The following is an 18,021-nucleotide window of genomic DNA, read 5'->3' on the forward strand; positions in this document are numbered from 1 at the left end:
TATTTATTTATTTCAAATACCCAGATCCCTGTGGGAATTATTGAGGGGAGTGGAATGAGACGTACAATAACACAGATAACAAGAAATGGAAATGCGTTTATGGGTTACAGCACTACATATGGCTCACTGCACTGAGTTTAACAGATTTCAGCACTTGTGCGACTACATGGAAAGCTAGAAGAAAGAAAACGAAAAAATGAGAAAAGAAAACCAGAACTTATAAGGCAAACTACAAATCAGCAACACAGAGTTCATGTGGGACCACGAACCGATGGGCACACATGTCATGAAGAAGAAATGCAGGCACTCAACTTTTTCTTAAAATGCTCGAGATCGTCGGTGAGTGCCACATCTGCTGGCAAGTGATTCCACTCGGATGATGTAGTTGGAATGAAATAATTTAAGCGAGCGGTAGTGTGACAAGGTGGAACGCCCACTTTGCGCGGATGGTCAATGCGCGATGAAACATATAGTGGTTTCCATTGGGCGAACAGGAGCACTTTTAACTGCGCTCAAAGTGCTCTCGCTAGTTCCAGCGCCTACCAGTGGTTGAGCAGGTGCAGGAGCGTTGTGTTCCTTTGGCTGAGGAGGAGTGCTTTTGCGGCGCCGAGAGCAGCCGAGAGCAGTTCTGGGTGCTCCGTCGTCAGCGGCGGAGTAACAGGGGAACGGAGGAAGTCACGTGACCTTTTTGACGTCACTTCTGGTTTTATCTTTGGGACAGCCGAGGAGAAATGGCGGAAAGCAATAGCGGTGACAGTCGGCTGGTGCCAACAAACGTAATGTCAGTAGCTAAGCGCCGCCGTCTCGACGAGGAGTTGTTGCTACTTTTTGATGAAGACAGCAGCTGCAGCGTCGACTCAGACACAAGCTCGTCTTCGGACAGCAGCAGCAGGAGCGATGACGACGATTTGGCGTTGTACGAGGAGATGTTCCAGCAGCTGTTTACCCCGCCGGAGAAGCGACCTAAGGACGAGTCGTATCTGGAAAAGACAGTTGCCGCGTATTCTGACGAAGAGGTGAGTCCTTGTATCCCATTTAAAACGGGCGATCAATAAGTTACCTGCGTTTGTTTCTTTTTTTACTCACCAGTTTCGCAGGAACTTCCGATTGTCGCGATCGGTTGCAAATGCTCTTGCAGCTGAGTTCGTGAAATCGCCACACTATCCCTCAAGGACCGATCGCGGAGGTCTGCCCCCAAAGTCGCCTCAAGAGCATGTGCTCTCCTTTTTGTGGTAAGATATTGCAATTTTTTAGTAGCAAAGAAAAAGGAGCTGTTATTTAAGATGACTGATTGAAGAAATTTAGGAGCGAAAAAGTCTCGGCGCATCTAACCGGGTGCGAAGCCTGAAATTGAATGCAGTAATACGTCGCGTGATGGAGAGTTTAGCAATCGATTTCTCGCTAAGTGCTTATACTGCCTGAAAATTGCTTTTAAATGTCACTGCTCTTCCGCAAGCGCCAGGCTCAACTGGTCGCATTCTTTCCACGTGCGAATTTAAATGTATGGGATCACAAATTCGACTTGCGCAGTTTATTATTATTTCTGTTCTTGCCTGTGCTTCCGTTGTGACATTCAGCGGGAAAATATCGTATGGCAGTACCAAATGTGCCTGATGAACACGTGAAGCTTGTTCAGACAACTGGGCAGATGTGGATTTTTTTCTTTACGTCGCTGCAATGCTTGATGGTTAGATAAGATGCCAGTTTCACGATTTCGTGTTCTTATAAAATTGTAGCATTTTTTTTGCAGGTACGCTGCCAACAAATCCTGCATACGGGATGTTGCAGGGCGCTTTGAGCTCGGAGAAAGCACGCATCACAGGATGATGTACCGCGTCATGGCGTTTCTTCTCGACATCGCCCCACGCATCGTGACCTTCCCAGATGACTTGGAGAAGCTTGCCGATGAGTTTGAGCAGGTAATGAAAAAAAATGTCCTACTTTCAGTTTGTACTGTGTGTAGGAGTTGCACTAGTGTAGACAGTTGGGCTTGTTAGTGTGAGGTCATCTCAAAAACCAGCTGTTACAACACATGAAGGAAAGAAGGCCTTTGTCCTGTCGCCTTCTTTTTTTCATGTGTTGTATGGGCTGGTTTTCAAGATCATAGGAGTCGCCCTTAATCAAAAGAGCACTTCACTTGCCATGTATATTACCCTTCAAAGAAAGCTTTGTGCTTTTCTTCACGAAACACATATAACTTATAATAAATATAGTATATACAGGATACCCTTGAATTTAGTTTGAACTGTAAAGTTGTGACAGGCAGTGTCGTCTCATCATTTCTGCTGTAAGCTGCATGAAGACGTTGAAGAGCTTGCGAAAGCAATGTTTTCAGTTGGATCACTTCAAAAAGTTGTTAAGGCCTTACTTTCATGTACAAGCTTATATTCTGATAGGTTTGAAGAGTTTGAGCACGACTTCACTTACTACTTTGTTAGGTATTCAGTGAAAATTTTTACATTTATTCATTCTCAACTTTTAGATTTCAGGGTTTCCAGACACTATTGGCTGCATCGACGGGAGCTATATTCCTGTTAGGTGCCCTGCTGGCAAGGTGCGGTCAGTCTACGTAAACAGGCACCATTATCCATCCTTGACGCTGCAGGGAATATGTGATAACCGCAAGAGGTTTCTTGATGACAGCACTGGTGCACCTAGCAAAATCCACGACTCCAGGATCTTCTGACTTTCAAATGTTTCAAAGAGACTGCCTCAGCTCTGCGCCGGAAAATATCAAATTCTTGAGGACGCTGCGTACCCATCTCGAGAGTTTTTGATAACGCCCATCCGAGACTATGGAAGCCTTGATGCCTCTGACAAGGCCTTCAACACCAAACTTTCGTCTACCCGAGTGCTCATTGAAAATGCTTTTGGGGAATTGAAGGGTAGGTTCAGGCAACTACAGCGTTTGGACCTCATGACAGTAGATAACATGTCGAAATTTATACTCTCGTGTTGTGTCCTCCACAACATCTGCATTGACAATGGGGACTCACCTGATAGCCTACTTCAGGACAAGCGTCTGTGCTCCCAGGATAAAAGTGATCAAACCCCTTCTGCAGTTGAAGTTCACAGTGGCACCTCTAGAGAAGAGAGCCTCTTGCGGGCACCTGCAGAAGTCAAACGAGAAAAAATCAAGGCCAAGATGGGACTAAAAAGGAGGCAGCCACAAAATCTGCCATAATGCAAGCAAGCACAGTGCTAAACGTGAAATAAAAGTTGAGGCAATACTTAAACAAGCCTTGTTTTTGGCCGTGCACAGGGGGTGTATGAAATAAACAGTCATCAAAACATGTTCATTCGAAGTGCACTGTCTTTATTGCCTGAGCCCCAGGGCCTCGCGGATGAGCTGAAGTTTGTCTTCGTGCATCTTGCGACGTTCCTGGCGTTCTTGAGTGCGCTCAGCTCGCCGCTCAGCACGCCTCTTCTCCTTTTCTTTTTCCCGTTCTTCCCTGCGAGCCATTCGCTCTGCACTAATAGCCCGCATTTGGTCAAAAAAATTGCATCTGTAGCATACGACTGGTGCTAGCGCGGAATTCCCTTTTCTTGACTTCTGCCGACCCTTTTGTGCTGTCCCCACTTTCTGAACTGTTCGTCGCAGTACTGGAGCTCTCAAGTAGAGGTGAGGGCGGATCAGCTGAACTGTCAGCGCTTGATGATGCCGATGGCTTGTAGGTCACTCCAAAAGAGTCCCTTTGAACCTCTGGTTCAAGACTGTCATGTATGCTCTGAATGTTTCTCATTTCATCGTCAAATGGGACAGGACAAGGTGAAGCACCTGATTTGTTATTGTTATCACTTGCCTTTTTCTTCTGCCTCATCACCGTTTTGTAACGATTTTCACATTGCTGTGGCGTTTTGTGGCATCCAAGCACAGTGGCCAAATCCTGGGAAACCTGTTTAAAAAGCATCTTCTTGTTCTTAAACTTTTTGAAAGGGCCAACCTGAGGAAAGTATTTGTAATAGTAATCTAACATAAATTTCGTTTCTCCTGGTGTCCACTCAGGAGCTGAAATAAAGAGAAGGCCAGTTTACTAAAAGCGTAAAATGTTTCAAGCAGTGCAGTTGGCATAAGCTCACCTCCACCGCCTCTTTTCACTCCTGGCGCTGGCTGCAGTCCCCTCTCGCCGGCATCGGACCCAGCGGTGTTCTCTGCACGTGAACATACAATCATGGGCGTCCGGAAGGGGGGCGGTGGCCCCCCCCCTCCCCCTCGGGAATTACGGATATCATTCATGCACTAGTAGAAAACAACTACACAGCTTGATTAGCAAGCTTAGGTGATATTAAGTTATCAGATTTTGCTTATTAATTTCAATTCTTTGTTAATTAATAAATTCTAATGTTTGTTCTCCAAGCCTAGAACTAATTTGCTGCTTCTAATTTTTGTTTCATGTGCGCAGTTTAGACCACAAATAGTTCCTTTTTGGTGCTAACCTACTGCCTCCCCCATACCCGGCCATCGGGTGCACCCCCCTGGAAAAAGTTCTGCGGACGCCCTTGCATACAATTGCGACTGCGAAAACTCTGCCAAGCACCTCCTTTCTGCGCCGCAACGTAACCACAAAAATTTGTCAGTTGGCCCACCCGCATAATTAAATGAAGGCAAACAAGCGGATTGCTATCGCACCTTGGTTAATAACGTCTTTGGTCAAACAGGCATACACAGCAATCTGGGCGCATCGACAGACAAAATGGGCAATAAACTGCATAAGAAGGTTTGACAGTATAGCGAGAAAGTGCGGCGCCGTTCTCGTCCGTCGTCGCGTCACGCCGCGACGCCCCCGTTATCCGAAATAGTCCATTCGGCGCGAGAAACTGTGAGCAATGAAAGAAATGGACGAAAACAATCGTCAGATATGGCCCCATGCATAGTAGTTATTGTCACTTACCGTCGGGTCTCTCTTCAATGTTCTCACGAGAGGCCAACGCATCGATGGCAGTTGTGGTGAACACAAAGAAAGCGCTGGTATTAGCGCTGTTATGTTTCGCAGCCAATTTTTAGGATCGACGACGCTTACCTGGTGTAGCAGTTAGCGGGGAAGCATTTACCATGGCCATGAACAGCCGCTGCGCTTCTTCACCCATCGCAAGCTAAAGACGGCGACAGACAAAACAGGCGCGGATTGTTGAATGCCTCGAGTGCGCGACGGGATGCAGACAGCGCGAGCGCGGGAAAAAGTTTGGTCACATGACACTTGACGTCACGCGCTCTCCCGTGCTGCTCTGCTCTCGGGGCAGCGGGCATGTTCCATTCGCGAGACGAGGACCCGCGCTCTCGTGCACTACTCCAGCTGCTCGCTGCTCTCGCTCCTGTTCGCCCAATGGAAACCGATAATAGGTGGGTGGAAGGAGCAAAGCGTTTTTCCAAACAGGGTTCAGATTGTAGATCTTAAAAAAAGACAGAGTCGTGAAATTTTTCTGCGCAATGAAAGTAATGGTAGTGTCAAAGTGTTTTTCTTTAGTGTGACACTTGATGTGCGGTCATAGTTAGGGAGGATAAAACGAAGAGCACGGTTCTGAACAGCTTCCAAAACAGATATAAGTGACTTAGCTTGAGGGTCCCATATCCACGCGGCGTATTCAAGCTTTGAACGAACCCGTGTTTTATAAAGAAGAAGATTGACTGAAATGGTTGCATTCGAAAAGTTTCTTTTTATGTAACCGAACATACTGTTAGAGTTTCCTGTAATATAGGGGATATGCTGGTTCCAGGATAAATTTGATGTCAAATGTACACCGAAGTATTTATAGGAGGTAACCGCGGCCAGCGAAGCATTGCTGATACTGTAAGAGTCTGGTGTTTATAACCATTTTCCATTTAGTACACTCATCAGTAACACAGTTAAGATCTGCTTGCAATAAGTAGACATCTTTAGTGCTTTTAATTTCACAGTATAGTATGCAGTCATCTGCAAAGAGCTTGATAGATGATTTTATATTGTTAGGCAGATCATTAATGTACACAAGGAATCACAAGGTCCCAGTATCGATCCTTGTGGTACCCCAGACGTAACCGGTATTCAAGGTGATTGATGGAAGTTAACGTGGGCAAACTGCGAGCGATTAGATAAAAAACAACGAATCCATGCTAGAACATTCGGGTCGATATGAAGATGAGAAAGCTTATAAAACAGCAGACTATGGGACACTTTATCGAAAGCCCTGCAAAATTTAAGAAGATGACGTCGGCCTCTGAACCTTCATCAAGAATGGAATAAATTTCTTTGCTGAAAGATAATAACTGTGATTCACAGGAAACCTGTTTCCTGAAACTATGTTGTGTAGCCGTTAAAACGAAAATGATTCAAGAAAACCAGATAACTGAGAAAATATATGCTCCATGATTTGCAGAAAATAGAAGTTAATGATATGGGACGATAATTGAAGGGTGAATGCCTGTCACCATATTTGTGGAGTGGAATCACTTTAGCCAGGTTTCATTCCTGTGGTATATCTCCTGTTTCAAGCGATTCCTCACATATCTTCAATAAAAAAATTCCGGAGTATACTTTAGTATCCTTGAGGACCTTGGTGTTAATGTTATCAGGCCCGCAAAAAGAGATTTTCAAATTGTTAATTAAGGTAATAATCCTGTCGTAACCAAACCTGACAGGATCCATTGGAAAGCTTATGTTGCATGCATAGTCTCTAACATCAGTAATGTCAGATACGGCACATGAAAAAGCGGCACTAAAGGCCACGTTAAGCATGTCAGCGACGCCAGTGCTTGAAATAGGGTTTGAATGAGGGTCAGCGAGAGATATAAATGAGTGGTCTCGTTTATTGACACTACTCCAAAATTTTTTTGGATTGCTCGTTAGAAGCGTTGGCAACGTCTCATTAAAGTAGTAGTGCTTCGACTTCTGGATGCCATTTACTGTAGAGCTGAGGGTTTGCTGCTGGTTTATCTGCTGCTCGGTTGGTCTTACGACCGAGCTTTTAATGAAAGATTACTTTATGGTATGTTTTGTGTTCGTCTCCCGATGGGAGGTGTTCCTCACGTGAAGGCGGCGCGTCCGCGGCGATCGACCGGAATGTGAGCCCTCAGGTGGTCGCGGGCGCCTTCTCGTTCCCCCACAGGCCCTGATGAGCCGGGAACCAGATCAGTGAGATTAGCTCTTACGGTACTTGCCCTTCTCCCAGAATGTTTGGCGGCTGTAGCAGAGATATTTGCCATATCATAAATCTTAATGGTTGCCTCAGAGTCAGTCACTATCACCCTTGTGCCGTTTTGTATTATTGCTACAGAAATGACAATTTCTTCTGCCTGAGTTGAACTGGAGTTTTTAACGGTGCAGCACGGGGCCGGGTCTCCACTCTGACGAACCATTACCGCTGTGTGTGCTGCCTTTCGAACGTATTCGGCAGCGTCCGTATAGATAGAGCACATCGGTTCTACCTCGAAATTCGCCCTGTAGGGCCACAGCCCTATGTTTGCGTCTGCCTTCGTGAAATACCGGAATCATGTTCTTCGGCAGCCGTGGAATTTTGAGTCTATCCCTGGTTGCTCTAGGTACGTTATCTGTCCGCTTTGAACACTGCCAGGTTTCGAACACCAGGCGCTGCATGATTTTCTTGCAGTTTTGGTTTTTAAAAGCCTTTGATAATGTGACACCGTGGCAGCTTCTATGAGCTCATTGAGAGCGTGGGAGACATTTAGCCTTAGTATTTTTACCATTGAAGTGTTCGGAGGAAGACCTAGTGCGGTTCAGATCTGTTTTCTGATTGTGATTTCAATTTTGCCCTTTTCTGCTTTGGCCAGTTTGAGATAGGGCGCAGCGTATAGCACTCTGCTTATCATGAAATCCTGAACGAATCTTAAAAAGATTGGCCTCCTCCTTCCCGACGTGCTTGTTAGAAATTTACTTGACTAACTGGTGGGTGTGGCTGGTACTCGCTTCAAGTCTCATAATAGTTTCTCTGTTTATGCCATTTGCTTTTATGCACAGCCCTAGGACGAGAATACTGTCTACTGTCGGAATGGCATTGCCATTCACTCGTAAAGCACTATCACTTTCCTTGCAAGGCGGACAGTTTTTTCTTTTTTCTTTTTGTTTTTATCTTATTTTACTTTTTCATTAACTCCTCAAGCAATATCGCAGCCCTTGCAAGGAAGACTGTTTCTTTTCCCGTTCTGGAGCTGAGAGTCTCCCTGAATACGCGGGCTCGGAAAACCCGGAATTCGACAGTCCAATCACTGTCGAGGAAGTGAGGGCTGAACTCAACCACATAAAAACCAAAACAGCTACCGTGCCGGACAAAATCATCAACAATATGCTCAGTAATATGGACGGCAGTCCCTTTTCGAATCTTACAACCTATATCCAAGAATGCTGGGACAAGGAAGAGATACCGCAAGCATGGAAAGCTGCAAACCTGCTCTTCATTCCGAAACCAGAGAAGCTCCAATTTGAGCATCTTAGACTCATTTCGATCACAATTTGCGTTGGAAAATTGATGGAGCACGTTATTCAAATTAGATTGAATATATTCATGGAAGATCACAATGTTTATCCTAATACTTTGATAGGCTTCAGATCAAACCTGCCGGCATAAGATGTCATGCTACAGGTGAAGGAGCAGGTAATTGATGGACTGTTGATAACAGGGTCATTGTGGTACTGGACGTCTCCAAAGCTTTTGATAGTGTCAAACACGTGGCCATACTTGAGAACGTTAGCGCGCTAAAATGTAGAGTCAAGACATATAACTACGTAAGGGACTTCCTCTGAAATGGGACTGCCACCATCAGCCTGGACGGACAGTAACTCGCAAACATTAGATTGGGCAATAGAAGGACGCCGCAAGGGTCCATTCTCTCTCCGACCTTGTTTAATGTAGCGGAGATTGGGCATCCAGGGCAGCTGGACGGAATCATAAATCATTTTGACACCATATATGCAGAAAATTTGACGCTTTGGGTGAGCTGGTGTAGCGATGGACAGATTGAAAGGACAATTCAGAGAGCCTTAGATGTAATAGAGAAGTACCTGGAGCCTATTGTGTTAAAATGGTTGGCAGAAAATTCAGAGCCTCTTTTTCTCTCATCTCAAAAAAGGAGAATTTCGCGAAAAATTCGGTAAATGTGCTCGCAATGCGATTTGTGCACAGCCGAACTCTCGATCACTACATCAATTTCTTATGGGTTCCGGCTCGCGCGGGTAGCTCTAGAAACAAGGGGAAGACCGTGTAGCCCGACTTCTAACGAACCGTGGGATAGGAGACCTCTCGTTAACGGACCTCCCCGCCGAGGCGCCTCGCTCGTACTCGGAGATTACTAGCTTTTGTTGCGAGCTACGATGCACGTATCCCGCCCCTCACCCCGACCTGGACTGGGTGGAAGCCACGACACTAAGACGCATACAAACAACGGCAATTCCTAGTCCCTAGCGATTATATAATGAGAAACGGTTAATACGATCCTGCATGCCCGCACTACGGTGACGGGACGCACGCCCCGCAAGACCATATAATATGTGAATGCGCTAGCAAACTCACCGCGACAACACTCTTGCCAGCACCCTCGGCAGAGGAATGGGAGCAGGACAAGCTCTTCGCCAGTTCAAGAAAAACAACGCAGTTGGCCCTCATCACGCGAGCTCAACAGGTCTCCCCCGACTGGAGCCACCCTGGACTCGCCCCAGCCGTGGCTAATTCCTCTCATTTCGTGCCAACAAAGTTGTACCCCCCCTCATCCCCGCCGCTGTGTCTAGGCTGTTTTTGTGACTTCTGGAAGAATGAAAAGCAAAGTGCACGGGCCTGCCCAGTGGCTCAAGCTGAGCCACAATCGCTGCCACGTGCAGACAGTGGAAGATGTAAAAAAGATGCGGGGTGGTGGTGGAAACTTTATTAAAAACAGGAGAGTTTAGGATACGCAGGTTTTTGGGCCCCCGCATGGCCTCACTGCACACAAACGTTCATGTCCCGCAGGCTCATGACGCTTGCGCGCCCGGCTTGTGGCAATGGCTTGCTTGGCCGGGTCCTCGGAGCGCCGTTCGGTCGCCCAGGCCTCCCAAGTGCTGAGGTGCTCCAGGCCCCGCGGGGGAAGGATGCGCCGGGCAGAGGAAAAGGATATAATCGAGAGTGGCTTTGGAATGGTGGCGGAGGGTACAGGAGGATTTCGTGTGGACTTGGTGGTAGCGCGAGCGTATATAAGGGGACGGTTAGGTGTGTGTTTGGAGCAGACTCCAAAATGTCTCGTGATAATTATGGGGGGAGGGATTGGGTGGGAGTAGAGCCAACGCTCGGCTTTGCAGGCCTGCGTCAGTTCACCGAATGACTGCATGCGCTCCTGTGACAACCCAAGATCGGAGGGCGCCGGTGCCCGGTTGAGAGAACGTCGGGCTAAAGCGTTGGGAGCCTCGTTTCCAGAATTCCCGGACTGGGCATGCACCCATATGAACTCCATGTGGCGGAGCGGGTCTGCGGCCAGGGGGTTCAGTATGCGAAATGCATGGACGTGAAATCACCCGAGAGCAAAATTTGGAATGGCAGTTTTAGAGCCTGCCAGTATATACCGGGCCTCCGTGCGCGTGATGGCTAGGGCACTGACTTCCTCTTCAGCCTCCTCCGAAGTGGCAGTGGGGGATATGTGAGGGGTGGCAATCGATTGTAGGGAGGGGTTCGTGATGGCTACAACCGCGTCCTCGCTTGTGCATGCGGCATCCACCCACACGGCATCCGGTTCCGTACCGTAGGGTATTTGGAGCGCCCGTGCACGAGCTCTGCGGCAGCGTTCGTGGAAGGTGGGGTGCATGTTTTTGGGAAGAGGTTTAATAAATAGTTCGCGGTGAATGTGGTGTCGGATGTGGAGCCATGTGGGATCCGTGGCTGGTATCCTGGTACCGAGGGTGTGTGGGATGTGTCTGCCGGTGGTGGTTTTCTCGAGACGTATTTATTCTGTCTGTCGGTAGGCCTCGATAAGCTCACCTGTCGTGTTGTGTAGGCCTACCTGGAGGAGTTTTTCGGTTGAAATGGTTAGCGGTAAGTGTCGCACTGTCTTAAATGCTGTTCGGATCATGGCATAAATGGTGGATATTTTTGCCCTGGAGTTTCATGTAGGTGAGCGTGAAGAGAAAGCTGCTGAGGACGAAGGCATGAATGAGACGACATAGGTCATGCTCCTTCATGCAACGATGGCGTCCCGGAACTCGGCGGATTAGGTGAGATATCGACACCGCAGTCTGCTTTAGTTTGTTGATTGTGAGAGTGTTTTTCCCGTTGTTCTGGATGCAGGGCATAGTACCCAGAATGTGTACCGGGGTGTGCCGGTTTTCCAGTGTCGCGGTTATGGGGGCTGTAGGGCAGTTTCGGGGAGTGGGACGGAGTACGAGGAGCGCCAACTTCTCCGGAGAGCATGAGAGACCTATATTCCGAGCATTTATTTGGGTGAGGGCAGCTGCCGACTGCAGAGTGTTCTCTGTCTCTATCACTGCCATGGGTGGTGCATAACGTGATATCATCAGCATGGAGTGTATGCCAAAGGTTAGGCATGGTTTGTAGTTTGCGGGCAAGGGGGTTGAGAGTGACATTGAAGAGAAAAGGGGAGAGGACAGATCCCTGAGGGGTGCCAACCCCGCTAATAGTATATGGGCGGGATGTGTGGGGACCGAAGTGAATGTCGGCCGTGCGGCTAGTAAGGAATGTTTGCATATATCTGTACATACGTTTACCTATGTTCAAGCGGGAGAGCGCCGCCGTGATTGCTTGATGTTTTAGGTGATCAAATGCCATGAAGAGATCCAAGGCGAGGACAGCTTTTGTGTGGCCTCGTATGAGAAAGTCGAAAATATCCTGTATGAGCTGGAGCACAGTGTCCTGCGCCGACAGGTGGGGACGGAAGCCCACCATGCCGTGCGGGTAGAGGTCTTGCTCCGTCCTGTGTTGGGTGAGTCGGGCAAGTGCGACATGCTCCAAAAGCTTGTCCAGACACAATATTAGTGAGATGGAACGAAGATTTTCAGGTGTAAGGGGTTTGTGGGGGTTGGGAATGAATAAGATTTTGGCGTGACGCCAGGATTGCGGCAGGGTGCCCTCGTGCCAGCATGTGTTGAAGAATTCCGTTAGCTGGGCAATCGATTTATCGTTCAAACTGCGGAGCATGCTATTGGAGATACGGTCAACTCCTGAAGTTGAGTTAGAGCGGAGAGTCAGGAGGGCCGCTCTTACTTCTGCTTCCGTAATCTCCGCGTCGAGATTGGCATTCGTGGTTCCTGCATAGAGGAGCAGCGGGTTTGACGTACCGGGAGTTGTATGTGTTCCTAAGTATGTCGAGGAGAGCGTCGGGAGAAAGGTCGATCCTGTGTATAAGGTATGTGACGTGGTGTTGTGTGGCTGTTTTGGATTGCGTGGGGTCAATTAAGCAACGGAGGAGTTGCGAACTGTGTTTAGAGGACAGATTGCCAGCCACACTACCGCAAATCTGTCCAGAGTTGGATCGGCAGAGCTCCTCAGAGTGCTCAGTAAATTTTGTTTGCAGTGCAGCTAGCCACTTATTGAGGGTCCGGTTGAGCTTTTGCCCATTCCATCGCTCTAGGATGCTATGGTTGGCCTCCCATAGGTGGGTCAAGCAAGTGTCGAGGGAAGAGCTGTGAGACCTCAGAAGAACCAGCGCAAAAAAGAAGAACGGACAAGAAAGAAGGAGGACGACTGGTTGGCGCTGGTTCTACCGAGATCATGGCTGTCCAACTATCCCAAGTTTTGCTGAGATGTGAGAGGAAAGATTAAAAGAAACGACGGGTGTCGCAACAACCGCGTCATCTGAAGCGACGAAGGCGGTATAGCAAGATGCCCCCAGAACAAGAAGCCTTTCCCACATGGCGGTAGTTTCCTGGCATTAAGGGGCTGGGAGCTGGGGGCTCTCGCGGTGCCTAGCCTAGCTCCTGTATTGTGGCTGAAGAATGGAAAGGAAAGTGCATCGGACTGCCCACTGGCTCAAGCTGAGCAACAATCGCTGCCACGCGCTGTCAGTAATAGAGCTGAAAGAGATAGAAGAAAAATTGAAAGACAATATCTCTTCGCAACAACCGCGTCCTCCAGAACGACGACGACGGTTTAGAAACTAATACACCCGGTGACAAGGTGCCCTCGCCAGATTGGTGAGAGTTCCTATAGATCCCGTTCCCGTAAGCCAGGAAGCCACCTCACCTTCTGCGGTGTTTGTTGTTGATGCGACTGAAGGAAGATTATAAATGAAAGTGCTAGTCTTACGGGCTCTCACACATGTGGTTTGGGGGTGTTTAGGCTGTGAGCTCTGGACTTTAATCATGAAAAGCGAATTGTGTGGTTAGTCACGTGACGCAACTTGTGAGAGCGAGCGGTCTGAACCGCGGTCAGCGCAGCTGCGGAACGAACGGTACCAGTGCGACAAGTCACGTGTTATGACGTCTCAGCCACACGTGCGGCGAGCCAGTGCTCAAATACTGCGTCATCTGACCTTCAGCTTTGCATTCGAGATGTGGAGCTTTTCGCTCCAAAACGTTAGCTGCGGTTCAACCCGGCTGAACCTAGCAAGACGGGCGAAAGCTCAGTTAAGGTAATGACATAAAGGTAAACACGCGCCACACGTTTTTTATAGCGAATGGCGCGTCACGCGATTTCTGTCAGTTGCGAGAGGGCCGTCGGCTCCGCAACGCAGCGTCACGTGATTACATAGTTGCGAGGGGAGCGAGTGCCGTCGGCTCAACGTGCTCAGCTGCGGCAAGGCGCGGATAGTCGCGTGGCATAACGTCCCTGAAAAGATTTTAAGGCGAAATGGAAGCCTTTCTTGGCTCAAGATCGGCGTGGACGAAAGTTGTAGACGGAAGTTGTCCGCACGAACTGTCTATCATAAGCTGTGCGGTAATTAAAACAAAAATGTAAAAGTTGAATAAACAGCAGTTCTTAAGCAAAATATATGTGATGAAATATACCGGAAATTGAAAAATAAACAACAGAGTCACACAGCAAGTCATACAGCAAAATCACACGACAAAGTCATGCAGCAAGTGGTCAGATGCTGGTACCTGCTGCCTCCGACGCTGCGCCGCCTTCCGCCATCTGAAGTCCTATTTCGACTGCGACGCCCTCTCCGGTAATGCTTCCTCGCTCCGAAGCTGCTCCAGTCGCTTCCCTTTCCTCTTCTAGTCAGGTGTATTATATAGCCGCCTTTTTGTCAAACCACTACCGGAGAAGCGGCTGCCTCGTAGACACCACGCGCGCCTTTGCCACAAAGCCCGAATACTGGATGATTTCTATCGTGCCGACGAACACACTACGCACATTTACGCGACAAGGCAAATTGCAACCTACGTGGTCCGTGCAACCACGCCGCGATCTACCCTTATCTGCGCCGCCGCAGCAGACGACACAGCGATAGCGCTGGCTATCGCTGAATGCCGTATGCGCACAGCCCTCAGCGACTCAATACGAGAAATCCTAAACTACTCGGCAGGCTGCATCTGCATTCCCGCTGCATGAATCCTGCGCAGTTGCACTCCCGACCAGAAAATAACCTAATCTGGGTACCCGCCCACGAGGGCAAATCTGGTAACGAAGAGGCATATATTAGGTTGGGGCAACGTAAAAAGATTGAAAAATAATGAGCCCCTGCCTACACCACTGAGGTATAAAAAGCTGGTAACGAAGGGGCCGGTCGACTTGCCTGAGGATTAACAATTCCGGCGGCTGGCCTCAAGGATCCAGACATCCTCGCTGAAGCCCCCCCCAGACTTTTGCCGCCATCACCCATGTTCATAAAAAGACGTGACGCCCTTTGCCGCCTCTCCAACCCGACCTCGACAGAGCACAAGCCGCCCTGCTCCGAAGATTGCCGACGCACTCAATTCTTCGGCACTCCAGAAGATCAATAATCACCAATGGGGAATGCTACAGCACATGCCCAAGTTGCAACCACAGATCCTCCGCCGCTCAGGCGCACACATCTGGACATGCGAAAATAACCTTCCCCACGGGCACTCCTGCTAGCTCCCTCTGCGGAATGCTGAGCCCGACTCCTCACCCAGCCAGATAAGACCACGCCACTTACACTCATTTCATGGGCACAGTTTATCGCCCCCACCTGGGGGCCGCGCAGGACCCACCTGCCCTAATTCCCAGCCCCTGTGGAAAATAAAGTTGGTTCTGTTTCTTTCTCTCTCCACTTCTTGTCATCTCCATGGCTCTACCATTTTTTGCGCTCCGACACCGACAACTAGTAGCTTTGATGTAAAGGCACATATAAAGCTTTCGCCTTGAAATAAAGTGCAGGAGCACGAACGCATGGCTATATTGACGCTCATAACGTGGCTTTTTACCCACGACCCGCAATACTTCTCTTCGGGTTCGGCGTAGCACGGATCTTGTAACACCATCAAGAACAACTTCAGGGTCCCGCTGACATAGCAGGCGAATCATCTTTTACGGCCAGCAGTAGCGGCGAAAACGTTTTCAGTGGATCCACGGTGACAAATGGATGTCCAAACTCAGACTCGGTCAGCTGGCTTGTATTTTGCGAGGCGCCGACTAAGATTAATGTGAACGGTTGGTGCCCTACTCGTCTTGAGTGCGCAACCAGGCATGACATCGGGGTTCTGCGTGGTGCACGACATAAACAACGTTGTGAAATGTAGTCGCGTGTCCGCTAGCGCACTCCCTTTATAAAAAAGGAGTGCTTTAGAGGGAAGCTTCGTCATCATCTAGACTACGCCCACTGCAGGGCAAAAGTCTCTCCCATGTCTGTTCAATTAACCCTCTCCTCTGCCAGCTGCGCCCACCCTATGGCTGCAAACTTCCTAATCTCATCCGGCCACCTAACGTTCTCGCCCTGCTACGCTTGCCTTTTGTTGGAATCCACTTCGTTACCCTAAAGGACCAGCGGTTATCTTTCCTTCGCATTACATGCCCTGCCCAAGCCCATTTCTTCCTCCTGACTTTGTCTAGAATGTCATTTATCCCAGTTTGCTCCTTCACCCACTCTGCCCGCTTCCGTTCTCTTAACGTTACACCTATCATATTGATTTGCATGGCTCGCTACGTCGTCCTTAACTAAAGCTGAACCACGTCATTAGCCCCCACGTTTCTGCTCCGTAGGAGAAGACTGGTAAGATACAACTGTTGCACACTTTTTTATTGAGGGATCTTGGTAACCTGGTCTTCAAGATCTGAGAGAACCTGCCATATGCGCTGCACCCCATTTTTACCTTTCTAGTTATTTCCCTCTTATGATCCGGATCACCCTATGGCTGCAAACTTCCTAATCTCATCCGGCCACCTAACGTTCTCGCCCTGCTACGCTTGCCTTTTGTTAGAATCCACTTCGTTACCCTAAAGGACCAGCGGTTATCTTTCCTTCGCATTACATGCCCTGCCCGAGCCCATTTCTTCCTCCTGACTTTGTCTAGAATGTCATTTATCCCAGTTTGCTCCTTCACCCACTCTGCCCGCTTCCATTCTCTTAACGTTACACCTATCATATTGATTTGCATGGCTCGCTACGTCGTCCTTAACTAAAGCTGAACGACGTCATTAGCCCCCACGTTTCTGCTCCGTAGGAGAAGACCGGTAAGATACAACTGTTGCACACTTTTTTATTGAGGGATCTTGGTAACCTGGTCTTCAAGATCTGAGAGAACCTGCCATATGCGCTGCACCCCATTTTTACCTTTCTAGTTATTTCCCTCTTATGATCCGGATCAGCCGCTGCTACCTGCCGTAAGGAGATTCCTTTACCACTTCCTGCACCTCGCTGCCGATTGTGATCTGCTGTTCCCTTGCTAGGCTGCTGAACATTAGTTTGGTTTTCTGCATGTTAATTTTAGACCCACCGTTCAGCTCTGTCTAACTCGTTGATCATGATTTGCAGTTCATCTCCTGTGTGACTCAGCAAGATAATCTCATCAGCCAATCGCAGATTATTTAGGTATTCTCCAGGAACTCTTATTTCCACTGTTAGCAATTCAGGCCTCGGATTACCTCCTGTAAACAGGGGGTGAATAGCATTGGCGAGATCGTGTCTTCTTGCCTGACGCTTTCCTTAATGGAATTTTATTGCTGACTTTATGGAGGACTACGGCAGTTGTACAGCTCCGATATATATATATATATATATATCTTCCAGTATTTTGCAATAAGGCTCATCTACACCCTGAATCCGCAACGCCTCTATGACTGCTGTGGCTTCCACTGAGTCACATGCTTTCTCATAATCAATGAAGGCTTTATATAGGGGTTGGCAATATTCTAGGGCACTTTTCTATCATCTGATTGATAGTGTGAATATGATCAATTGTGAAATATCTTTTACGAAAGCCTGCCTGATCATTTGGTTGATTAAAGTCGAATTTGCCCTGACTATATTAGTGATTACATTAGTAAATACCTTGTAGGCAACGGACAGTAAGCTGATCGGTCTGTAATTTTTCAAGTCCTTGGCGTCTCCTTTTTTATGAATTAATATAATGTTGGCGTTCTTCCAGGCTTCTGGTACGGTCGAGATCATAAGACACTGCGCGTACAGGGTGGCTTGTTTTTCTAGCAGAATCTCCCCTCCATCTTTCAACAGATCTGCTGTAGGCCTGATCCTTACCTGCTGCTTTTCTCCTTAGCATTGCTCCCAATGCTTTCTCTACTGCCGGAATGCTGCATTGCTGTGCGCTTATTTATCTATCATTCACGTTGTGATTACATTGGTTACTGTATAGATTTGGGTAGAACTCTTCGGCTACATTAACGATCTTACCCATATTGCATATGACATTGCCCTCGATCCTTGTCTCTTAACGCCCACATGTGTTTTTTACCTGCGCATAGTTTCCTATGAAGCATACTCCCTTTCTTATTCTCATATTGGCGAATTGGTGCTTAGAGTGGAGTGTAGGTAGGCGGCGACGTCGAGGTTGTCCTCATCGGTGACGTCCTGAAGCATTGAGTCGAGCGTTGTCATGTGGCCTCCCTGCCATTTACGAGGTGAGGGTTCCACGGGGTTGCCTCCTTAACTGTGGTTTGTAGGCGAAGGGAACGTAGAGCAAGATCGCGCCCAAT

At 48.3% G+C, this 18,021-nt stretch overlaps 1 pseudogene; it reads right to left on the reverse strand.

Annotated features, from left to right (window-relative positions):
• Nucleotides 1-3,316: 3,316 nt before the first annotated feature.
• Nucleotides 3,317-14,689, reverse strand: LOC144109775 (uncharacterized; annotated as a pseudogene).
• Between the last annotated feature and the right edge of the window lie 3,332 nt (nucleotides 14,690-18,021).

This window comes from Amblyomma americanum, chromosome 11 (genome assembly GCF_052857255.1).
Source record: "Amblyomma americanum isolate KBUSLIRL-KWMA chromosome 11, ASM5285725v1, whole genome shotgun sequence".
Classification (NCBI taxonomy): domain Eukaryota; kingdom Metazoa; phylum Arthropoda; class Arachnida; order Ixodida; family Ixodidae; genus Amblyomma; species Amblyomma americanum.